This window comes from Cherax quadricarinatus, chromosome 1, assembly GCF_038502225.1.
Source record: "Cherax quadricarinatus isolate ZL_2023a chromosome 1, ASM3850222v1, whole genome shotgun sequence".
NCBI lineage: Eukaryota > Metazoa > Arthropoda > Malacostraca > Decapoda > Parastacidae > Cherax > Cherax quadricarinatus.
In genome coordinates this window covers 57,653,911-57,676,322 of record NC_091292.1, presented here as the reverse complement: position 1 = coordinate 57,676,322, position 22,412 = coordinate 57,653,911, and the positions used below count along the sequence as shown (strand labels likewise).

General features: G+C 41.2%; 2 non-coding genes across 2 annotated transcripts; one reads left to right on the top strand and one right to left on the bottom strand.

Annotated features, from left to right (window-relative positions):
• The first annotated feature begins 13,710 nt into the window (after positions 1-13,710).
• TRNAP-UGG (transfer RNA proline (anticodon UGG)) lies at positions 13,711-13,782 on the top strand. The gene has a single exon. It is a non-coding gene; the product is annotated as a tRNA-Pro (tRNA).
• A 166-nt stretch (positions 13,783-13,948) lies between these two features.
• On the bottom strand, positions 13,949-14,020 carry TRNAP-UGG (transfer RNA proline (anticodon UGG)). Its single transcript has one exon. It is a non-coding gene; the product is annotated as a tRNA-Pro (tRNA).
• Positions 14,021-22,412: the final 8,392 nt, after the last annotated feature.

Sequence of the window (22,412 nt, the reverse complement as noted above, 5' to 3'; positions counted from 1 at the left end):
GCACCGACCATGTGGGTGTGGTCTATATCACAGCACCGACCATGTGGGTGTGGTCTATATCACAGCACCGACCATGTGGGTGTGGTCTATATTACAGCACCGACCATGTGGGTGTGGTCTATATTACAGCACCGACCATGTGGGTGTGGTCTATATCACAGCACCGACCATGTGGGTGTGGTCTATATCACAGCACCGACCATGTGGGTGTGGTCTGTATCACAGCACAGACCATGTGGGTGTGGTCTATATCACAGCACAGACCATGTGGGTGTGGTCTATATCACAGCACCGACCATGTAGGTGTGGTCTATATCACAGCACCGACCATGTGGGCGTGGTCTATATCACAGCACCGACCACGTGGGTGTGTGTGGTCTATATCACAGCACCGACCATGTGGGTGTGGTCTATATCACAGCACCGACCATGTGGGTGTGGTCTATATCACAGCACCGACCATGTGGGTGTGGTCTATATCACAGCACCGACCATGTGGGTGTGGTCTATATCACAGCACCGACCATATGGGTGTGGTCTATATCACAGCACCGACCATGTGGGTGTGGTCTATATCACAACACCGACCATGTGGCTGTGGTCTATATCACAGCACCGACCATGTGGGTGTGGTCTATATCACAGCACCGACCATGTGGGTGTGGTCTATATCACAGCACCGACCATGTGGGTGTGGTCTATATCACAGCACCGACCATGTGGGTGTGGTCTATATCACAGCACCGACCATGTGGGTGTGGTCTATATCACAGCACCGACCATGTGGCTGTGGTCTATACCACAGCACCGACCATATGGGTGTGGTCTATATCACAGCACCGACCATATGGGTGTGATCTATATCACAGCACCGACCATATGGGTGTGATCTATATCACAGCACCGACCATGTGGGTGTGGTCTATATCACAGAACCATGTGGGTGTGGTCTATATCAAAGAACCGACCATGTGGGTGTGGTCTATATCACAGCACCGACCATGTGGGTGTGGTCTATATCACAGCACCGACCATGTGGGTGTGGTCTATATCACAGCACCGACCATATGGGTGTGGTCTATATCACAGCACCGACCATGTGGGTGTGGTCTATATCACAGCACCGACCATGTGGGTGTGGTCTATATCACAGCACCGACCATGTGGGTGTGGTCTATATCACAGCACCGACCATGTGGGTGTGGTCTATATCACAGCACAGACCATGTGGGTGTGGTCTATATCACAACACCGACCATGTGGGTGTGGTCTATATCACAGCACAGACCATGTGGGTGTGGTCTATATCACAGCACAGACCATGTGGGTGTGCTCTATATCACAGCACAGACCATGTGGGTGTGGTCTATATCACAGCACAGACCATGTGGGTGTGGTCTATATCACAGCACAGACCATGTGGGTGTGGTCTATATCACAGCACAGACCATGTGGGTGTGGTCTATATCACAGCACAGACCATGTGGGTATGGTCTATATCACAGCACCGACCATGTGGGTGTGTTCTATATCACAGCACCGACCATGTGGGTGTGGTCTATATCACAGCACCGACCATGTGGGTGCGGTCTATATCACAGCACCGACCATGTGGATGTGGTCTATATCACAGCACAGACCATGTGGGTGTGGTCTATATCACAGCACAGACCATGTGGATGTGGTCTATATCACAGCACAGACCATGTGAGTGTGGTCTATATCACAGCACAGACCATGTGGGTGTGGTCTATATCACAGCACAGACCATGTGGGTGTGGTCTATATCACAGCACAGACCATGTGGGTGTGGTCTATATCACAGCACAGACCATGTGGGTGTGGTCTATATCACAGCACAGACCATGTGGATGTGGTCTATATCACAGCACAGACCATGTGGGTGTGGTCTATATCACAGCACAGACCATGTGGGTGTGGTCTATATCACAGCACAGACCATGTGGGTGTGGTCTATATCACAGCACAGACCATGTGGGTGTGGTCTATATCACAGCACCGACCATGTGGGTGTGGTCTATATCACAGCACAGACCATGTGGGTGTGGTCTATATCACAGCACCGACCATGTGGGTGTGGTCTATATCACAGCACAGACCATGTGGGTGTGGTCTATATCACAGCACAGACCATGTGGGTGTGGTCTATATCACAGCACAGACCATGTGGGTGTGGTCTATATCACAGCACAGACCATGTGGGTGTGGTCTATATCACAGCACAGACCATGTGTGTGTGGTCTATATCACAGCACAGACCATGTGGGTGTGGTCTATATCACAGCACAGACCATGTGGGTGTGGTCTATATCACAGCACAGACCATGTGGGTGTGGTCTATATCCCAGCACAGACCATGTGGGTGTGGTCTATATCACAGCACAGACCATGTGGGTGTGGTCTATATCACAGCACAGACCATGTGGGTGTGGTCTATATCACAGCACAGACCATGTGGGTGTGGTCTATATCACAGCACAGACCATGTGGGTGTGGTCTATATCACAGCACAGACCATGTGGGTGTGGTCTATATCACAGCACCGACCATGTGGGTGTGGTCTATATCACAGCACCGACCATGTGGGTGTGGTCTATATCACAGTACCGACCATGTGGGTGTGGTCTATATCACAGCACCGACCATGTGGGTGTGGTCTATATCACAGCACCGACCATGTGGGTGTGGTCTATATCACAGCACCGACCATGTGGGTGTGGTCTATATCACAGCACCGACCATGTGGGTGTGGTCTATATCACAACACAGACCATGTGGGTTTTTTTTTAACATGACCGTGTAAACCTTGTCTATATCACAGCAATGTTTAAATTAACGTTCTATAATAAAACCTGGATTTACCTAAACCTACTTAAGTTTGCCTAAATTTAACGTTTTATTATTTCGGATCAACGAAATGTTTAATTTTGTGTTCAATTTTTTTTTATTCCAACGATGAATTTACACTCAGTATGTCTGGAAAAACCATCGTTCTTTTATGGGCCCAGATTGCATGTTTTGCCCCCCAAAAAAAAAATGAGTGTGTGTGCACTCACCCTCTAGTGGTTGCAGGGGTCGAGTACTGGCCGTTACTGGGGTCTCTGTCTGTCTCTCTCTCTCTCCTGGCTGCGTGAACCCTGTCATACCTAATCTTTAAACTACGTATTCATTCTGCCTCTACCACATCGCTGTCTAGGATGTTCCACTTCCGGGCCATTGTAAGGCTAAAGAAGTATTTCCTAACATCACTGTGACTCGTCTGTTCTATTAGCTTCAAGTTGTGTCCTCGCGTACATCATAATCATGTCACCCCTGGTCTTTCTGTCCTCTTATATCATGAGGTTTAGCGCCTTTAGCTTCTCCTTATTTCCCATACCCGTCAGCTCTGGGACTAGTCTCCTTGCAAATTCTTGCACTTTATCCAGCTTCTGTACATGTTTTCTCGGTACCAGGTTCCACAGTGGTGCTGCATACTCCAAGATGGGCTTGACATATTCCGTGTATATTGTCGTGAATGCCTCCTCGTTGAAGTTCCTGTAAAATACACTTAAATTTGCCAATAATGGGTTTGCTGCGACGGTGATTCAGTTCGTGTGTTCCACAGGTGAGGTGCTTAGAGCTATGCTCACCCCGGAATCTTGCTCTTGTAGAGAAGTTTGAAACCGTTGTCTCCCGAGTTTCTACTCTGGGGTCTTCTTTATTCTTCCCCAATTTCATAGGTTTATATATACCGGGGGTAAATTCTGAAAATCACTTGTCAGATCAATTCTGCAGCTTGCCCAGATCCATCAGTAGTCTTTCATATTCTGCTCTTGTCTGTATTCTCATTAGTTTCACATCATCTGAGAACAAGGACAACTCTGACTCGATTTATGTTTGCGTGCACAAGAAAAACTACTGGTCCAAGAACGGACCTGAGTGTCTGTGTGTGGGCTCACCTATTTGTGGTTGCAGGGGTCGATCTACATCTGGCCCCGCCTGTTCGCTTGGTGTGTACTCACCTAGTTGAGGTTGCGGGGGTCGAGTCCGAGCTCCTGACCAGTTTCGTGTGTGTGTGTGTGTGTGTGTGTGTGTGTGTGTGTGTGTGTGTGTGTGTGTGTGTGTGTGTGTGTGTGTGTGTGTGTGTGTGTGTGTGTGTGTGAGTACTCTAAGGCTGAATAAATATTTCCTAAGATCCCTGTGACTCATCTGAGTTTTCAATTCCCTTCTGTGGTCTCGTGTTCCTATTTCCCATTTCTCAAGCACTCTATCTCTTTTAACCTTATCAGTTTCTCCCAGTATTTTGTATGTTGTAGTCATATCATCCTTAGTCATATCCTCTAGTGACTTCAGGCTGAGGTCCCTTAGCGGCTTAACCTCTCCTCAAAGGATACATTAAAAGCTCCGAGAATAGTGTAGTTGAAAACTTCTGTTCTTTCTCCAATTTCTTGACGTGCTTGACAGGTGTGGGCACCACAATGGTGCTGCATCTTCCAATATGGGCCTGAAGTACACAGAATACAGTGTCATGAATGCCTTATTAGAAGTCTAAAAGCTAGTCTTCCAGGCCTGCAGCCTGTCCAGATTCATTTGTAGGCATTCCTGGTCGTCGTCCGCTTGTATTCTCATTAGTTTCACGTCGTCTACGAACAGGGATACCTCTGACTCTATCCCATCTGTCATGTCACTCAAGTACACAAGAAACAGCATTGGCGCTAGGTTTGAGCCTGTGGAAACTCACTCGTCATATGCATCCATTCCTACACCTCGTCATTTGACCATCGCTTGTTTCCTTCCTGTCAGGTATCCCTTGGTCCATTGTAGTTCTATTCATGCCTGCTCCTCCAGCTTTTGTACCAGTTTCTTGTGTAGTTGTGTCGAAAGCCTTCCAAGAAAATGCATTCTACCCCTTCCTCATTCTCCTGTCTTACTTTTATCTTGACATAGAACGCCAGTGTGTTTCCGTCCCTGAAACTGTGCTGGTTGTCATGTATGAACACGCTTCTTTCTAGGTTCTCCTTTCAAGGTGTTCCTTTCTAGGTAACACTGGTCTGTAGTGTGTGTCATTGCATGGTGTGCGTATATACAGTGTGTATATGATGTGTGTGTATGGTTCATGTGTATGTGTACTCACCTTATTGTGGTTGCTGGGATCGAGTCACAGCTCTTGGGCCCGCCTTTTCACTGGCTGCTAATAGGTCACTCTTCCCGCTCCATGAGCTTTATCATACCTCTTCTTAAAGCTATGTATGGATCCTGTCTCCACTACATCACGTCCCAGAGTATTCCACTTCCTAGCAACTCTGTGACTGAAGAAATACTTCCTAAAATCCCTGTGATTCATCTGAGTCTTCAGCTTCGAACTGTGACCCCTTGTTGCTGTGTCCCATCTTTGGAACATCCTGTCTCTGTCCAACTTGCCTATACCTCTTAGTATTTTATATGTCGTTATCATATCCCCCCTATTTCTCCTGTCTTCCAGTGTCGTCAGGTCGATTTCCCTTAACCTCTCCACGAAGGACATATCCCTTAGCTCCGGGACTAGTCTTGTTGCAAATCTTTGCACTTTCTCTAATTTCCATATGTGCTTGGCTAGGTGTGGGTTACAAACCGGTGCTGCATACTTCAATATGGTCCTAACGTACACAGTGTACAGAGTCCTGAATGATTCCTTATTAAGATGTCGGAATGCTTGCTAAGCGCCCGTAAGCTACAGCCGTTACTTGGTTGTGCGCCTCAGATGTGCCCGGTGTTATACTCACCCCAAGATCCTCGTCTTTGAGTGAGGTTTGTGGTCTCTGGCCCCCTAGATTGTACTCCGTCTGTGGTCTTCTTTGCCCTTCCCCAATCTTCATGACTTTGCACTTGGTGGGGTTGAACTCCAGGAGCCAGTTGTTGTACCAGGCCTGCAGCCTGTCCAGATCCCTTTGTAGTTCTGCCTGGTCCTCGTCTGATTGAATTGTCATCAACTTCACATCATCTGCAAACAGGGACACTTCGGAGTCTATTCTTCCGTCATGTCGTTCACAAATACTAGAAACAGCACCAGTCTTAGGACTGACCCCTGTGGCACCCCGCTCGTTACATGCGCCCACTCTGACACATCGCCACTTACCATGACTCGCTGTTGTCTTCCTGACAGGTATTCCCTGATCCACTGTAGTGCCTTCTCTGTTATCCCTGCCTGGTCCTCCAGCTTTTGCACTAGTCTCGTGTATGTGTGTGTGTGTGTGTGTGTGTACTCACCTAGTTGTACTCACCTAATTGAGGTTGCAGGGGTCGAGTCCGAGCTCCTGGCCCCGCCTCTTCACTGATCGCTACTATGTCTCTCTCCCTGAACCGTGAGCTTTATCATACCTGTGTGTGTGTGTGTGTGTGTGTGTGTGTGTGTGTGTGTGTGTGTGTGTGTGTGTGTGTGTGTGTGTGTGTGTGTGCGTGTGTGTGTGTGTGTGTGTGTGCGTGTGTGTGTGTGTGTGTGTGTGTTTTTGTGTGTGTGTGTGTGTGTGTGTGTGTGTGTGTGTGTGTGTGTGTGTGTGTGTGTGTGTGTGTGTGTGTGTGTGTGTGTGTGTGTGTGTGTGTGTGTGTCGTTCTAAACACTTTCTAGCCTAACACAAGACGTGCAGAGTTGGAGCCAGGATGACCAAAGCATCATCTGACTAGTAAGTACACTTGTAAATAACGAATTAAAATAAAATATCATGGTAACGACTTTTTTTTTTTTTTACCTGTTCGTGTTGCTAATCAAGTCCAGCGTATATTTAGTTTTCTGGTTACTCTGCAAAAAATCAGTCAGAATACCAAAATTAATACATTTCACTGAAATTAAACAATATTTTCCGAAATTTGGCCGACCTTATGTAGGCTTCGTGGGATGACGGTATAACATTACAATAATTCTGACGTAAGTCAAATTACGTTAGGTTTATTGAGAAAAATAAAAAAAAAATTGCATTATTCGTTAATTCTCCTGAATATATCTATCAATTCATTGGAAGAAAATGTACAGATAATTTGTTTTAAGGCAATTAGGCTTGTTTGACCGCTCTGGCTAAGAACAAAAAACAGGACAGCTACACGCAACGGTAAACAGTTTTGTCCAGCCTGCTAATTTTACTCACATTAATAGCGTAAGATAACTGCTTCTATAGGTGTCCCAGACATCTTTATATATATATATATATATATATATATATATATATATATATATATATATATATATATATATATATATATATATATATATATATATATATATATTAACGTTCAATTTATTTCTTAAGGTGGAGGAAAAAATCAACATTTAAATTTCACCTCTGTCTGGCTGTACAAACTTCATTCCATCATAAATCTTGCTGGCTGACCTCGTCCGAAAGTCGTGAAAAGTGACTGGAAAGACCTTACTTTTTGCCTTCAGATACTTTTTTTTTAAAGTATTAATTGTGAATACTTAAATGAGTTAGAGCTATTCAAGTATCAAGATGCTGTAATGTCAGCCGGAGTGACGAACCTTCGTTTATTTAGGCATATATTTTTTGTACGTTTATTTCCTCATTTGAGCATTAATAAGACGAGGCAGCCTAATGTCTGCGTTTATTTATATTCAAATAATAGCATACAATGTATGTACTTCTGCTTCAATTAATCACATTTTCATTTGCTAGTGGACTTGTGCTGTCTTGGTGATTTTTAATGTAAAATTATTATACATAGAGGCTTTATATATTTATCCTTTGTATCTTTGCTTATTTAATTCAGACAGTTCTGTTTATTGTACTGGTATCACCTTGCAATTTTTTCTTGCTGTCAGCAGCAGCAATAATAGCAGCAACAATAGCAGCAACAACAGCAGCAGCAGCAGCAACAGTAGCAGCAGCATTGCTATTATTTTTGCTGTGATTGTTACTATTGTCCTCCCTGTGCACGACTTCTACGAAGACATATACTACTTGCATCAATTTACAGTTGTATGGTCACTTGGTCTTTTTGTGATAGTCGGCGTTAAAGAGAAATTGTGATGCATGACTGAACACTACAATACACTTTTTCACCAGGTGAGGTTTGACCACAGGAACCTACCTCATCTGCGCCTCCTCCCCCACTGTGTCAATGGTCAGCTAATGTCCTATCGACCCCTTTCTAATTTATTTTCTTAGTTTCCATGCATATTGATTTACTCTTTAGTGATATTCAAGTAATGGGTGATGGAATATTAACTGTTAGGTCTCCTTCCTTTTAAGGAGAGGTATACGTAAATACTAGATCTCTCTTATAAATATTTAATAGAAGAGGCGTGGTAATATTACCTTGAGGGACCCCCCACAAGTGTCTCGTCCGTGGCCCCTAACCATCACCAGTGTTCTCATCCTGCCCAAGTGACCGTGGCGAAAGATCCAAAATTGAAAACGTCCCTCTTCCATTTGTAGTGTTATTTTTATGGTTATTTGCCTCCAGAGTTGTGTTTGCATATGTTTACTAATGACCACAAGAGTTTTATATTAAGGTTTGTTTATGCAGCGTTATAGTGCTTGTTTAAATTGTTGATGGGTTACCTGCAGGGGGTCAATAAAAGGTTCGTGTGCACCAGCAAGCTGTGTACTAGATTATCTATATCTTAAGGGTATACAATATAGGCGTGACGAATATTGGTAAATTACGGAGCTCGTATTTTAGTTGGTGGGCGTGGTAGAATACAAACATTACTTAAACATTTACTAGTAAATATCGAACGTTTGTAACCTTTTTAGAATGGTTTCTTTTCAAAATAATAGAATTAAAAGAAAATAAACCTGGGGTCCACCTCTGGTGTAAATTGTGGGACCCATAGCCTCGAAAAATTGGATAAAAAGGCTTCATGGAAGAATATTTGGATTTCTTTCTGAAGCCGTTTGAATATTCCACTTATATATACATATAGATATATATATATATATATATATATATATATATATATATATATATATATATATATATATATATATATATAATGGGGTCCACCTCTGGTGTAAATTGTGGGACCCATAGCCTCGGAGAAGTGGATAAAAAGGCTTCAAGGAAAAATATTTGGATTTCTTCCTGAAGCCGTTTGAATATTCCACTTCCCCTACCACCCCATCTTTTTATATTTTTTTTTTACTAATAGGAATATTTTATTACATAATATGGTACAGAAGATCCAAGAGATACACTATTGATATAAAGGTGGCACATACGGTACATGTTGTTACGTGTGTATCACGTAACAACATGTACCGTATATATATATATATATATATATATATATATATATATATATATATATATATATATATATATATATATATGCAATAAGATCACAGTAAACAGGTGATTTCAAAATATGCAAAACAACCACTCTGAAAGAATAGAGAGATTCCAAGCGCTTTCGTGACTACTCACATTATCAAGGAACTATGAAAGTGAAGCATCCAAGGAAGCTATATAAGGGGTCGGCCAGCACCTCACTATCAGATCCCACAACGGTTAAACACGTGACGCGCGGCGAGCCAACTTGGACAGGTCCTTTGCAAAACTCACCCCCAAGCTATTTATTTGTCCAGTGTATTATTAAATTCTACCCAAATTCTATTAATTATAAATGGATCTAATTTATATAAACCAAAAGAAATATTCATATTATTGTCAAAACTGCTTTTTATGAAACAAGATTCAATTATATTCCTGTCGACCATGGACTTGCTTGATACTACTTTCTCAACTTTTTGAAAATCAATTGGATGGTTAAAATCTCTTACATGAATAAATAGAGCATTGGAATCTTGTCCAGTTCTAATGCTATATTTATGTTGTTTTAATCTTAGTTCGAGATTTTTACCAGTTTGACCGTAATAAACTTTATCGCAAATTTTACAAGGAATCTTATAGACACATCCATCAGCATTTTGGGGGGAATTCTTAATCAAAAGTTTTTTTACTGTATCAAGATTTTTGAATACAACTTTAATATTAAAAGTCTTAAGAAGAGAAGGCATATCAACCAAGTTTTCATGGTAAGGGAGAACCAACATATTTTTAATTGAATAAGGCTGGTTGCCCTTTTTTGGATTATAAAAAGTGTTCCTAGCAACTTTAAAAGATTTATCAATTACATTTCTTGGGTATTTTAAATCATTACCTATTTCATAAATTTTGGATATTTCCTGATCTTTGAACTCAGGACTACAAATTCGTAAAGCTCTCATATACATATATATATATATATATATATATATATATATATATATATATATATATATATATATATATATATATATATATATGTACCGTATATATATATATATATATATATATATATATATATATATATATATATATATATATATATAGAGAGAGAGAGAGAGAGAGAGAGAGAGAGAGCTGGGTACCGAATCCGTGTTATTTTAGCCCGCCGCGTGGGAAGAAAACCAAAATCCACGACGCTCTAATCACTGAGCCATCAGTGCAACGAACATCAGGTACCCAGGTAGCACCGGGCATGTTTCCTGATGCGAGCACATACGCGGCTGTGGTAAGCTCAGAACTAATTTCATTCTACTCCCGTTTGGAATACCAGTCTTCACGAGCAGCATATGTATTAATGTATCCACGAACAAGTGATTGTAAGCAATTAATAATACTGGGACTAGCCAGGGATCGAACCTGTATGGTTTTAGCCCACCTCGTGAGAAATCAGCCAAAATCCAAGAATGAGTTTACCACAGCCATGATGGCTCATTGGTTAGAGGTCGTGGATTCTGTCTGACTTCCCACAAGGTGGGATAAAATAACATGTGTTTGATCCCTAGCTAGTCACAGTATTATTAATTTCTTAAAACCACTTGCTCGTGGAGGCATTAATATATTCAAAACACAATATACTCAGATCACAACATAGCAGAGGTTCAGACATGTATGTGCGGGGCCCCAGACCAACAAAATGTTATTAGTCACGAGGCAGCCTTCACTAAATTCAACTTCAGTAACAAAAACGTAAGATGGGACCAAGTCAACCAGGTCCTAAATGATATAAGCTAGAAAGAGAAAGGTGCTCTCTATACAGGCGAAGGCAAAGAATAACAGAGCGGCTAAAAGAGGCTAATATATCTGTAATACGAAGGGAGGCACTGGTTAGAGAAATAGTAAACATCGAACTTAAGCTAAAGGAATCTTACAGGAGTAAAGAAACGCGGGAAGAACTAAAAGCCATATACGAAATTGAAAGAAACCCAAAATATTTCTGTTCTTATGCCAAATCTAAGTCGAGAACAACATCCAGTATTGGGCCCCTACTTAGACGATATGGGTCCTACACAGATGACAGCAAGGAAATGAGTGAGTTACTTAAGTCCCAATATGACTCGGTTTTTAGCGAGCCGCTAACCGATATTATCCTGACGCCAAATGACTTCGAAAAGGCGATAAATAACATACCCATGCACTCTGCCCCAGGGCCAGACTCATGAAACTCCGTGTTCATCAAGAACTGCAAGAAGCCCCTATCACGAGCTTTTACCATCCTATGGAGAGGGAGCATGGACACAGGGGTCGTCCCACAGCTGCTAAAAACAACAGACATAGCCTCACTCCACAAAGGGGACAGTAAAGCAATAGCAAAGAACTATAGACCGATAGCACTAACATCCCATATCATAAAAATCTTTGTAAGGGTTCTAAGAAGCAAGATCACCAACACCTAGATATCCATCAGTTACACAACCTAGGGCAACATGGGTTCAGAGCAGGTTGCTCCTGCCTGTCCCAACTACTGGACCACTATGACAAGGTCCTGGATGCTCTAGAAGACAAACAAAACGCATATGTAGTATACACAGACTTTGCTAAAGCCTTTGACAATCGTCACCATGATGTATTAGCGCACAAAATGCGTGATAAAGAAGTAACAGGAAAAGCTGGTAGATGGATCTATAATTTCCTAACAAAACTCAAAGAGTAGTAGTAAACAGAGTAAAGTCTGAGGTGGCTACTGTGAAAAGCTCTGTTCCACAAGGCACAGTACTTGCTCCCATCCTGTTCCTCATACGCATGTCTGACATAAACAGGGATGTAAGCCACAGCACCGTGTCTTTCTTTGCAGATAACACCCGAATTTACATGACAGTGTCCTCCATTGAAGACACTGCAAGACTCCAGGCGGACATCAACCAAATCTTTAAATGGGCCGCCGAAAACAATATGAAGTTCAATGATGAGAAATTTCAGTTACTCCGATATGGAAAACTAATGTAAAAGACCTGGGAGTGATAATGTCAGAAGAGAATCTCACTCTCAAAGTCCACAACATTGTATCAATCGCATCTGCTACAAAAATGACAAGATGGATAATGAGAACCTTCAAAACTAGGGATGCCAAGCCCATGATGACACTCTTCAGGTCGCTTGTTTTATCTAGACTGGAATATTGCTGCATACTAACAGCACCTTTCAAGGCAGGTGAAATTACTGACCTAGAAAATGTACAGAGAACTTTCACGGCACGCATAACTGAAATAAAACACCTCAATTACTTGGAACGCTGTACTCCCTAGAAGACAGGCGGGAGATACACATGATTATATATATTTGGAAAATCGTAGAGGGATTAGTACCAAACTTGCACACAAAAATCACTCCCTATAAAAGCAAAAGACTCGGTAGACGAGACGATGCAACATCTCCCCAATCTTATTAAGCAGGGGCGTCGCTAGCACGATAAGAGACAACACAATATGTGTCAGGGCCCCAAAACTGTTCAACTACCTCTCAGCACACATATGGGGGGATTACCAGTAGACCCCCGACTGCCTGACCAGCCGGGCTGTGGTTTGTACGTCGAGTTGCGTGTGGCCAGCAGTAACAGCCTCGTTTATCAGGCCCTGATCCACCGGGAGGCTTGGTCATAGACCGGGCCGCGGGGGCGTTGATCCCCGGAATACCCTCCAGGTAGACTCCGGGTATGGGTTATTGAGGTGGTTCGGACATTTATAGAGGATGGAACGAAATAGATTGACTTGGAGAGCATATAAATCTGTAGCGAAAGGAAGGCGGAGTAAGGATCGGCCTAGTAAAGGTTGGAGGGAAGGGGTTAAGGAGGTTTTGTGTGCGAGGGGCTTGGACTTTCAGCAAGCATGCGTGTGCGTGTTAGGAGCGAGTGCAGACAAATGGTTTTCATGACTTCACGTGCTGATGGAGTGTGAGCAACGTAACATTTATGAGGGGCTTCAGGGATATCGGCAGGCCGGACTTGAATCCTGGAGGTGGGAAGTACAGTGTCTGCACTCTGAGGGAGTAATGTTAGTGTTGCAGTTTTATAACTGTAGTGTAGGCGCGTCTCTGGCAAGACAGTGGTGGAGTGAATGACGATGAAAGTGTTTCTTCTTTTTCTGGTCATCCTATCATATATATATATATATATATATATATATATATATATATATATATATATATATATATGTATATATATATATATATATATATATATATATATATATATATATATATATATATATATATATATATATATATATATATATAATCTGTAAGAATTAAACTTCCATGTACACTGTAATAACAGCACTCCTCTTCAAGGTGTGATAACTTTGAAACACAATTTTCTAAACAGTTACTCCCCTGTCAGTAAATAATCAATCACTAAATATTAATATATTGTTAACTCCCAAGGTTGTATCAGGATGTGGTGGCCTGTTGGTCTAGGGGTATGATTCCTGCTTTGGGTGCAGGAGGTCCCGGGTTCAAATCCCGGACAGGCCCAACATTATTTTGACTCTTCACCGTCCTCACTCCATACATGAGGGGGAATCAAGAAACCCTCCCCCCTCCCTAGTTGTCTTGAAGACAACTAGGGGAGGAGGGGGGAGGGTTGTTGGTGATTCCCCTCATGTATGGAGTGAGGACGCTGAAGAGTCAAAATAATGTTGGGCCTGTCCGGGATTTGAACCCGGGACCTCCTGCACCCAAAGCAGGAATCATACCCCTAGACCAACAGGCCACCACATCCTGATACAACGATGGAAGTTAATATATTATTAATAATATATATATCATGCCGAATAGGTAAAACTTGCTATTTTGTCTTAAATAGTAATGCTCTTCTTGCCAAATAAGGCAAGCGAAAATTTGTGTATACAATAATTTCGCAAAAATCATTCTGAGCCTAATGAGAAAAATATATTTCATTGTGTTTATTTAGTATTTAATTATTGCAAACTTATCTAAAACATATTTAGTTGGATTAGGCTGAATTAAATCGCGCTTGTTATAATAAGGTTAGGTAAGTTTTCTAAACTTCTTTTGGCAACAAAATTATTAATTTTTACATTAACATAAATAAAAAATAATGTATCTTTAAATGGACATGAGAAAATTTTAGAAATGACTTAATTATAAATTAAACGAGTTCTTGCCAATTGACCAGTTTTACCTATTCGGCACGACATATACATACATACATACATACATACACACACACACACATTATTAGGTACACCTGTACACCTGCTCATTAATGTAAATATCTAATCAGCACATTACCCGGCAACATTTCAGTGACTAAAAGTATACAACTAATTCAAACTCAAGTTCGGAATGTCGAAGGGAGGTAATCTAAGTGACGGGGTGGTTTGGGTTCCTCAGAAACAGCTGATCTGAGATTTACACGTATCATAGTCTTTAAGTTTATAGAGAATTATGTGGAAACCCCAAAATATTCAGTAATAGGCAGTTATGTGAGTGAAAACGTTTAGATAACACGAGAGATCTGAGAAGAATGGCCTGACTGGTTCACGCTGACAGGAAGGTGATATTAACTGAACCATGTGTTACAATAGTGGTATGCAGAAGAGCATCTCTGAATGCACAGTATATCGAATCTTGAAGTGGATGTGCTATAGCAGCAGTAGCCTACACCGGGGTTCCATTTAAACACGACACTAGGATTACAGTGAGCACAGGCTCACCACAACTGTTGAGCTGAAGATTGGCAAATTGTCGCTTGGTCTCAAGAATAACGATTTATTCTACGACATGCAGATCGTAGGGTTAGAACTTGGCGTAAACCTTTGGGATGTGGCGGAACTGAAGATTCGCATCTGTGTGATACTATTATGTCAATATGGACCGAGATTACTAAGGAATGTTTCCAGCACCTTGTTGAATCTGTTACTAAAAATCCAGGTTGTCCTGGGGGCAAATTGGGCCTTATCCAGTATTAGAAGTGTGTACATATATATAATATAGGAAGGTACCACCTCTTGAGCTGACTGGGGACCCTCATCCTCAGAGAAGAGAATAAACTTACTCCATTAAAAACTCAGGCTTCTCACCCGGAGCTGTTTGAGTATTTTCTTCTCTTTGCAACCCTATTTTTATGTGTGTGTGTGTGTGTGTGTGTGTGTGTATGTATGTATGTATGTATGTATGTATGTGTGTGTGTGTATGTATGTATGTATGTATGTATGTATGTATGTGTGTGTGTGTATGTATGTATGTATGTATGTATGTATGTATGTATGTATAATATATATATATATATATATATATATATATATATATATATATATATATATATATATATATATATATATATATTATACCAGACTTGCTACCCTAGAAAACTACCGCTACAATGGGATAGCCCAGTAGTGAAGAATCTAGCTTTAATAATGCTTAATATTGTATCGAGGAAGGTCAGAGCTCAGCCACCTGGATGAGTTCTTATGCTGGTGATTTTCTGTTGACTGTCCCCAGTTTCTCCCGTGGCACATGCCACGATTTGTATCGGTGACGCCTTTTGCTGTGCCGCCACCATCCTTGCCGAACACAGGTTTATCTCAGCTGTGCATCGGCAGACCGATTCGGGTACCATAACCTTATTATCCATAAATCTTAGGAGAAAGACCGCAAAACATGACAAGGTTAACATCATCAAGAGAGACTCGCAGCAATTAGATACCCAGCAATAAAAAGAGCCGCTCCAACCATGCATATCCAAAGGTATCCATATGCGTCAAAGTGGAATTACCTTGCAAGCCTGGACAGATGTCAAGCAGGTGGTGAGGGACTACACATATGCAGCCCTGTTGACTGGTGTCTATTTCCAGTACTGCAGGAAGTAGTTTTAGCTGCCAGCTTAAGGAGCACGTACGTGTACATAATTACTAGCGCATTTGCTTTGTTTCGTAAGGTGAAGTCTGAGACCTCTGCAACACAAATGTTCTCAACGATATAATATATATATATATATATATATATATATATGTCGTGCTGAATAGGTAAAACATTCGATTTCGGCTTCAATAACAACGCTTTTCTTGCCGAATAAGTCACGAAAATTTGTGTATGGAATAATTTAGCAAAAATCAGTCTGAACCTAATGTGTGGTAACTAACAGTTATCATTTTGTCCTAGGCACATGTCGATTAGACACTAGGCCTGTTATGTGTGTATGTGTATATGTGAGAATGTGTTCGTGTGTGTGTGTGTGTTTGTGTTCGTGTGTGTGTGTGTTCGTGTGTGTGTGTACGTTCCTGTGTGTGTTCGTGTGTGTGCGTGTTTGTGTGTGTGCGTGTGTTTAATAAGAATATGAAAAGTCTCATTGTATGTGTGTGTGCCGAGCGCGTGCGTGCGTGCGCGCGCGTGTGTGTGTGTGTGTGTGTGTGTGTGTGTGTGTGTGTGTGTGTGTGTGTGTGTATTTTTGTGTGCGCGAGCGTTTTTGTGTTTCTTAATGTTTGAGTATTTGTGTACTCACCTAGTTGTGGTTGTGGGGGTCGATTCACAGCTCCTGGCCCCGCTTTTTCACCTGGCCGCTACCCGGTCACTCTTCCCGCTCCGTGAGCCTTATCATACCTCTTCTTAAAGCTATGTATGGATCCTGCTTCCACTACATCACTTGCCAGATTATTCCACTTTCTGTCAACTCTATGACTGAGTCTTCAACTTCCAACTGTGACCCCTTGTTGATGTGTCCCATCTCTGGAACATCCTGTCTCTGTCCATCTTGTCTCTACCTCTCAGTATTTTATATGTCGTTATCATATCCCACCTAACTCTCCTGTCTTCCAGTGTCGTCAGGTCGATTTCCCTTAACCTCTCCTCGAGACTAGTATTGTTGCAAACCTTTGCAATTTCTCTAGTTTCCTGACATGCTTGACTAGGTGAGGGTTCCAAACTGGCGCTGCATATTCCAATTTGGGCCTAACGTACACAGTGTACAGGGTCTGAATGACTCCTAATTTAGATGTAGGAATGTTGTTCTTAGGTTTGCCAGGCGCCCGTATGCTGCAGCAGTTATTTGGTTGATGTGCGTTTCAGGAGATGTGCCCAGTGTTATACTCGCACCAGGATCCTTTTCCTTAAGTGAGGTTTGTAGACTCTGCCCCTTAAACTGTAATCCGTCTATGGTCTTTGCTCATCCCCAATATTCATGACTTTGCACTTGGTGGGGTTGAACTTCAGGAGCCAGTATCTGGACCAGATCCCTCTGTAGTTCCGCCTGGTCTTCGTCCGATTGAATTCTTCTCATCAACTTGACATCTGCAAACAGTCCCGGGACGCTTCGGAGTCTATTCCTTCCGTCATGCCGTTCACAAATACCAGAAACAGCACCGGTCCTTGGACTGATCCCTGTGGCACCCCGCTCGTTACCGGCGCCCACTCTGACATCTCGCCACGTACCATGACTCGCTGTCTTTCTGACAGGTATTTCCTGATCCACTGTAGTGCCTTCCCTGTTATCCCAGCTTGGTCCTCCAGCTTCCGCACTAATCTCTTGTGTGAAACTGTTTCAAACGCCTTCTTACAGTCTAAGAAAATGCAATCTACCCACCCCTCTCTCTTTTCTTACTGCTGTCACCCTGTCCTAGAACTCCAGCAGGTTTGTGACGCAGGATTTCCCGTCCCTAAAACCGTACTGGTTGTCGTTAAGCTCATTCCTTTCTAGGTGTTCCACCACTTTTCCTGATAATTTTCTCCACGATCCTGCACACCATACACGTCAGCGACACCGGACTGTAGTTTAATGCTTCGTGTCTGTCTCCTTTTTTAAAAATTGGGACTACATTTGTTGTCTTCCATACTTCCGGTAGTCGTACCGTTTCGATAGATGTGTTGAAGATAGTTTAGTGGTACACAAAGCGCCTCTGCTTCCTCTCTCAGGACCCATGGAGAGAGATTATCCGGCCCTATCGTGTGTGTGTGTGTGTGTGTGTGTGTGTGTGTGTGTGTGTGTGTGTGTGTGTGTGTGTGTGTGTGTGTGTGTGTGTGTGTGTGTGTTTGTGTGTTTCGTGCCGAATAGGTAAAACTGGTTAATTAGCAAGAACTCATTTAGAATTTTTCCTTATACATTTAAAGATATATATTTTTTCATTTATGTTAATGTAAAAATTAATAATTTTGTACCAAACGAACCTTAGAAAACTTACCTAACCTTATTATAACAAGCGCAATTTAATTTAGCCTAATCTAATTAAATATATTTTGGATAAGTTTACAATAATTTAATAATAAACAAACAAAATGGAATATATATTTTTTCGTTTGTTCAGACTGATTTTTGCTAAATTGAATAGACAAATTTTCATTTAGAAAATATAAAATAAAGAGAGAGAGAGAGAGAGAGAGAGAGAGAGAGAGTGACTTTCATGAGAAAAGGAGCTTTAGATATGTCCCTAACAAACCATAATGAAAATAATTATAGACTTGAAACTTAAAAGCTATACGTGACATGATTAGCCAGAGGAAAAATGAAAATTGCTCTCTTTATATATATCAAAGATCTCGGCAGTCTGTTAATGGTTGGTTCGTGACACGATGTTGTAATGATGGAACCTGAGAATATTGATGGAAATATTCACAGGGAGGGAGTCAGCGTATGGGAGCATCACGGAAAATCAAAGAACATTGAACTGACTGGTGAACAACAAACTAGCAACAGGATATATATATATAGATGGAACCCGTGGAGGACAAAAAAAAATTAAAGGGCAACAACATAAAGATGACCAGCCGTGTGAAAGAACATCTGACGAGTCTGATTAACTGAGAAGCACCGGAGAGGAAAGCTATCTGTGAATAAGATGAAGAATGTGGGACGAGATAAGAGCACTGAGTAACATCGAAAATACCTAACATCAAGAGCATCATGTATGTTGTATTTGGGAGCGGAGATGGTATCTGAATCAACAAAAACACTAGAGAGATTCAATGACAGTGTTTAACTGAGAGTTACAGAATATATTGTTTTACAATAAAATAAGTCAAAGAACTTTGTTGGTAAGAAGAATACTAACAAGAGAGATGAAAAAGATATACTTCATAGAAGAAAAAACTTTTATTGATAAAAATTTTAACAGGCCGAAACGATCTTCCAATATAACAATTTGATCTTCTCTCTCATTCATTCTTAACCAAAAATAAACGACGACTTTGGATTACCTTTACGGCACTAAGACTTCACTGGGTCAAATGATGTATATATTTGCCAAAAATATATATGTATAATCTACAGATGCAAGGCTTTATTTTGTACTAATATTATGTATTTTCATCTGTACTAAGTCTGTATTAAGTTGCCTGCCATCAAAAGTAATTACCCCCACATGCATCATAGCACAAAACTAAAACAGATGGTTTAATAGGTTTTTCATTCGTATCTATATAGTTTGAAGTCATGAATTTGCAGAAGAGGAATGCAACTCAGAGACGTAGTCGCGAAACTGCATTATCCTACGTTCTACATTCTTCGTTCAGAATTACAGAAGACAGAATAAAATGTTTAATACTCTTCCCCTCCCCCCCCCAAAAAAAAAAAATCTAGAGACTTTCTGATCGCGGGTTCTAACCCCGGCCCGCTTTTTTTTTTTTTTTTTTTTTTTTTTTTTTTAGAGGTATTAGTCTTCTAAATAATTAACCACGGCAAAAATAGCTTCAGTCGTCGCCTCTTCCACTATACCAGACTCGCGAGAGACAGGGATAAGAAAAACAAACAAGAAGAGAGTTAAGTCTCAAGAAGTGTCACTGAAGTGAGAACTTCGGGTAGGTTTAAAAACAGATGACAAAATAAGACACATTAGCAACACGTGGATATCTTTTTTTGCAGAAACGTTCCGCTGACCAACAGGCTTCTAGGTCTAACAGGAAGCAGTAGAATTAGTTTTGACCTTATCGGTCCGTCACCCTTGTTGGGAGGTGGTCAGTCAATCAAACTGGAAGCATGCCAATTGTTCCTAGAATCTGGCCCTCGTTATCGTACAGAAGCTTTTAAAATTTAAAACCGATCAGAAGAGGGATTCTCGAGTTAAGAGAGAAACTGAAAATGAGGAAGAAAAAGAAAAAAATCAAAAGTCATTTGAATTTTTAGATTCTTGTGAATAAATTAATTGAATTTTCTTCTACTACATCTATTTCTAATGGATTCCACTTATTAGCTACCTTCAATCTGATGGAATTATGCCTTATATCCGTTTAGTTGAAAGTAGTTTCTAGTCTGACCTAATTGATCTTCGTATCATAGAATTTGTAGTTCAACGGATTAACTTTGTGGCAAATCCATCAGTTTTCTTTAGTCTCTCTTTGTTGTTGAGACAACGGGTTCCATGGTGGCATTGCGCACCCCAGTGCTTGTCGTATGTCCCGTATAGTGATACGAATTTTTAATTGTTCATATTCCTGTAGGCCATTCTCATATTTGTTACTTTCCGATTTTTACTTCATGCTTCTCAAGCTGTAGGTTTGATGTGCTGTTCTCCCTGAATCTGTCTCCGGTTCCACAAGCTGCTTTCCTCTCAGATAGTCTCCTATAGTCTAATCCCTTGTTAATAATTTAGCTAATTGCACTCACTTAGTCACTGGTGTTATTAAATACTTGCCTCTCGGACCATATCATACTATTGAAATTGTGTTTAGTGTTTCCCCGCCACACTTAAATCCATTCCACTAATCAGACTACAAAAATACTTGTGAGCGTCTTAGCTGCCATCTGTGTTCACTGGTTCCCTTTCCTCACCTCTCAAACAGCCTGTTCCTAGGTACTGCATAATATGATCTCAGTATTTTTGCATTTTCATGATCATGTTCCCTTCGGTCTTCCTTTTTTGTTGCTAGATTTATTTATTTAAGTCTCCTCTTAGTAATTCAATCGATTCCGATATTCCAATCTTGTCGTAATCCTTTGGATCTTTTCTTGATCGTTTATATACTTGATCAAGTGTTTGGTCCATAACTAATATAATATACAGTGCCCTACAGGACTCTTATTCAAGCCACCTTGAAGCTTCTTTCTCTCCTCTCTTGCTGTAATTCTCATTAATTTTAATTTTATAAACAGTGATACACTGGTTTCCGTTTCCTTCGATAGGAAAAGCACGGGTTCAATCACTGGTCATTAGGGGATTCATTTTATCAATCGTCTCTCAAATACCATTTATAACTATTACCCAATACCCTCTATTTTGTATGCCTATATCCATGAGCAACTTCCCTGGTACTCTTGGCTGTTTTCTTGTTTGCACATCAGATTCCTAGATACCCCCCACGGTACTCCCAACTTACCAGCCAGTTTCCAGCCTCTCTACAAAAAATAGTTCCTACAAAGAATCAAATATAAATACACAAATAACCCGTACGTAGGAGGAAGAATCTTATCACAACGTTTCGATTCGACTTGGACCATTAACTAGTGACATAGAAGCGCGAAGGGAAGGGAGCCAGTATATATATCGGCTCCCTTCTGTATAACTAGTTAATGGTTCAAGTCGGACCGAAACGTCGTCATAAGTTTCATTCTTCTATTTGCTGGTTATTTGTGTATTGTTTCAAATAAAGTGGTTGTGGTACACAAGGTCTTGGCCATACTTTCATAAAAGTATTAATGCTTCTCAAAAGTCTCTTACAGTTATAACAAGACTGAAGGTCCTGGTAATCCCCAACACAGTACATCATCAACAGCAGCTGCAGCCGATATTTAACCCAAAATGGTGGAACTCCGAGCGTGAATTCTTTAAAAAATAATCGACGTAAAACAAACGCACCACATATATCACAGCGGAAACACTCTTGTACACTAGCGTCTGCATCCCGTGAACTAACAATGTTTTGACGCAGCAGTCCACCTTAATTTTGATTAAATGCTCTTGCACTTTGGCTCTTGACTACGAAAATGATATAACCATTTTGTACTTGGTGAATTAGCGCGTTTAGCACACACCGCGTTATAGCTGGAAAGCAATAAAACACTTAGAATACTCAGCCAGCAGTTGACACACATTTCCTGCCGTCTCCCGACTCCTCCGTATTTGTTGCTGGCCACTCCAGGCTGTTACCGGCTTCACCAGCCACACCTGGTGATTGTCTAATTCTTACACCGTCATAATACGAACGCAGATTTG